Source organism: Gossypium hirsutum, chromosome A08 (genome assembly GCF_007990345.1).
Source record: "Gossypium hirsutum isolate 1008001.06 chromosome A08, Gossypium_hirsutum_v2.1, whole genome shotgun sequence".
NCBI classification, from domain to species: Eukaryota; Viridiplantae; Streptophyta; class Magnoliopsida; order Malvales; family Malvaceae; genus Gossypium; species Gossypium hirsutum.
In genome coordinates this window covers 114,315,479-114,319,870 of record NC_053431.1, presented here as the reverse complement: position 1 = coordinate 114,319,870, position 4,392 = coordinate 114,315,479, and the positions used below count along the sequence as shown (strand labels likewise).

The 4,392-nt window shown below is 30.0% G+C and overlaps 1 non-coding gene across 1 annotated transcript; it reads left to right on the top strand.

Moving 5' to 3' along the window:
- Positions 1 to 773: 773 nt before the first annotated feature.
- Positions 774 to 880, top strand: LOC121205914 (small nucleolar RNA R71). The gene has a single exon (XR_005900987.1). It is a non-coding gene; the product is annotated as a small nucleolar RNA R71 (small nucleolar RNA).
- The last annotated feature ends 3,512 nt before the right edge of the window (positions 881 to 4,392 follow it).

The window sequence follows — 4,392 nt, the reverse complement described above, 5'->3', positions numbered from 1 at the left end:
GTTCTGGTTCAAATGTGACTAACCCTTCCTCATCTTGACTAGTAATCGCGTTTAGTTGCTCCCTTGGGTTAGATTCTGTGTTGCTTAGCAAGCTACCTAGTGGTCGTTCAGAAATCAGCTTGGCAAGCTGTCCAATTTGAGTTTCGAGCCCTTGGATCGATGCTTGTTGATTTTTAAGTGCCGTCTCGGTATTCTGAAAACTAGTTTCTGCCACCGATATAAATTTTGTTAGCATCTCTTCAAGGTTCAACTTTTTTTCTTGTTGGTAGGGTGGTTGTTGGTAGCCTAGAGATGGTCTCTGGTTTCCTTGGCTTCCCCATGAAAATTTTGGTTGGTTCCTCCAACCTGCATTGTAAGTATTATTATATGGGTTATTTTGCGATCTAGAATTATTGTTACCCATATATTGAACTTATTCCTCCTTGATGCTAGGGCTGAAAGGTTGATATTCTGTGCACGCTCCTCCTCCATTCGAATCGCACCTCATCACTGGATGTACCTGGGTAGAACCACACAAACCGTCAATCTTTTTATTTAAGAGTTCTACTTGGTTGGACAGCATAGTAACCGCGTCGAGGTTGAAAACACCGACTGCTTTCGTCGGCTTTGTTCAAATAACTTGCCACTGATAGTTATTCAGTGACATCTTCTCAATAAATTCGTAAGCCGCCTCAGGTGTCTTATTGATAGTTCCTCCAGCAGCTGCATCAATCATCTCCCGAGTCGAAGGATTCAGGCCATTATGGATCGTTTGAACCTATAGCCAAAGCGGTAACCCATGGTGAGGGCACCTTCTCAAAAGGTCTTTATATCTCTCCCATGCATCGTAGAGTGTTTCTAAATCCATCTGCACAAAAGAAGAGATATCATTACGTAATTTGGCTGTTTTAGCTGGCAGAAAATATTTTAATAAAAATTTTTCGGTCATTTGTTCCCAAGTAGTGATTGACCCTCGTGGTAACGAGTTCAACCATTGTTTAGCCTTATTCCTTAACGAAAAAGGAAACAACCGAAGGCGAATGATGTCATCAGAAACGCCATTAATTTTAAAGGTATCACAAAATTCTAAGAAATTTGCCAAGTGAGCGTTGGGATCCTCGTCCTGCAAACCATCAAACTGAACAAACTGTTGTATCATTTGAATTATGTTAGGTTTCAATTCAAAATTATTTGCAGCAATAGCAGGTCTAACTATACTTGTAATGACTCGAATTTTACCGTTACCCAAAAAGTGTATTTTCGGGTCTCCATTTCTGAAAAATGGATTAGTAAATATTTATTAAAAATATTCACGAAGTTAATCGAGTGGTTAATTAGACTTTAATTAAGTGAACTAGCTTAAATTAAGGATGGTTGGATAAAAGGATTAAATTGAACGAAGTGTGAAAGTTTAATTATAGAATAAAAAAATTGAAAGGACTAAATAAGTAAATAAGCCAAAAAGAGTGCCAAGTATATGACAAAAATAAAATACAAGTGTAATAAATATAATACACACATTTGTAATACATGTATGTATTTGTTTATTATTTAAGTAAATATTAGTGTATTTATTATTATTAAATTAATATTATATGATAAATAAATAAAAGTAAGACAAATGTGTGGTAATGATTGGGTACAAGTGTATTAATAAAAAAATACATACACTTGTAATGCTTGTATTTAAGTATTAATAGATATTAATTATTTATAGGTATTTATTAATTAAATAATTATATTATAAGATTTTTATGTGAAAAATAAATAAAAAGTTGACAAGTGTATGGTATGTAAGTGACATGTGTAATATTAGTATATGAACATTTGTAAAATACATGATATTTACTTATTATATAAGTATATTATTAAATTATATATTATTATTAAGTAAAAGATATTTATATAATAAATACATTAGTGAAAGACAAGTGTGATATTATAAATGGATACAAATGTTAAAAGAATATTTGTTATTAAATAGATTTTTATTATAGATAATTATTAAGTTATTATATTATATATATAATGGTTTAATGAAATAAAGAAAGAAAAGAATAGAAATAGAAACAGAATAGGCAAAACGAAAAGCAGGGAAAGAAAGAAAGAAAGGAGAAAAGAAAGAAGAAAGGGAAAATTGAAGGTTTGATGCTTGAAGCTTAAATAGGTAAGTCAATTTAGCCCTTTTTACTTAAGTCAATTTAGCCCTTTTTACTTAATTTTTATGTTTTAGAAACTTTAGAACAAGGTTTTGATGAAGTTAAGTTGATATATTGTAAGATAGTTGATTATAAGACATTGTTCTTGTTGAACAAAAAGATGAATTAAGGGCTAAATTGATAGAAATTCAAGTTAGAAATGAAATAAGGATTGAATTGTAAAGTGAATCATAAGTTTTATGCTTTAAGGGCTAAATTGAAAGAATTTCAAAATTATGGTTTTATGATGAAAAATAGATAATTATGTCTAAGTTTAGTTAAAAATTGAGTAGAAATAAAGTATGAATTAAGATAGAAAAGTAAGTAAATTTAGTTAGGATTAAATTGAAATTAAAGTAAAAAAAATCAACATTTTGCATTAAGACTGTTTGGGACAGCAGCAATAGTCTAAGTTTGAAAAATCACCAAAAATTTTAGAAATTTAATTAGAGGATGAACAAAATATGGAATTAAATCTTATTGAGTCTAATTTCTTAGAAACGGTGTAAGCAATTGAATTGTAAATTATGAGATATAATGAGTTTTATAAGACAAGGTCAGAATGAATTCGGGTTCCCCTGTTCTGACTTTGGAAAATCACCAAAAATTGGAGAAAAATAATTAGAGGCTTAAAGTATATTTTTAGAATCCCTAATGAGTCTATTTTTAGGAGAAATCAACAGGAATATTATTCGAGTTCTGCACTGTGAGATAATTAATTTTTAGTGAAGAAGGGTCAGAACTGTCAGACAGCAGAACAGGGGTGAATTTAAAGAATAAATATACTTAATGGCTAAATGAAAAATTCTAAAAATTTTATGGTAAGAAGACTTGTGAGTCTAGTTTCAGGAGAAATTAGATGATCTTAATTTAGAATTCTGTAACTCAAGATATAAATTAGTAATGTATTAATGATTATGAATTGTATTACTTTCGTAGTCAATATGGTACCGGAAATCTCGGCTAAGAAAGGACAAGACAAAGTCAACGGGAGTTAGTTTAGAAACTACGGTTTGTATTTCTATAATCCGAACCTAGTTATTAATTGTTATATTTTTTTTATTCAATGCAATTAATAAATGTTGAAGTGAGAACTATTGTGTTTATAATGGAAATGGATTAATTTGGTATGTGATGAATTTATATTGATTGAATTAAATTGAATTATAGATTATAAATATATATGTGTGTGAATGAGATATTATGCAATTATGGTAATTGAATTTTGGATAAATGTTATGATAAATAATTAAGATGGGAATCATTTGTATTGTGTCTTTATAATTGAAATGAATTGATTTAGTGTGTGATAAATTTATATTGAATTAATTTATGAATATATATAGATGTTTGAATTGAAATGAATATTGATGTGGAAATTGAATAATAAATATTTGTTATATTGGAAAATATATGTAGTTGGAAGTGCGATAAAATTGATAGAAAATTGTGATTATTATGAAATTGAATATTTATTAGTGAAAAGTGAATGGAATTATATTGAATTGAAAATATATAGTTAATTAATTAAAATATGAATTAATTGAAAACTGAAAAGTGAATTAAATACACTATTAACTAGTCGGGCTAGTCGGATATAGTTGGCATGCCATAGGATATGGAAGAGTACGGGTTTTGCCGGCTTACTGATCAGGCACTTATGTGCCGAATACTGTTACTGGTTACTGTTACCGTTACTGTTACCGATTTGGCACTTTGTGTGCTGGATATTGTTACTGTTATCGTTACTGTTACTGTTCCGGATTTGTTCCGATGAGGTACTCTGTGTACCGTACTGCTACTGTTACTATTACTGTCCCGGCTTCGGCCGATGAGGCACTATGTGCCATACTGGTGTGTTGGTTGGATCCGTGTATCCGTCTGAGTCCGAGTCATGTTAATAGGGGTAAATAAAAGTATAAAATAACTGATTATTTCTGAATAATTGACTGTTACCGGATAATTGACTGTTACTGGATATTAGACTGTTACTGAATAACTGAATATTACTGAATAATTGATCATTACTGAATAACTGATTGTCACTGAATGAATGACTGTTACTGAATAACTTAATTGTTACTGAATATCTGATTTTACTGAATAATTGATTGTTACTGGATAACCGATCAATTGATCGATACTGAATAACTGGTTATTATTGAATAATTGATTGTTACTGAATAAATAATTGTTCTGAGTGTTAATGAACATT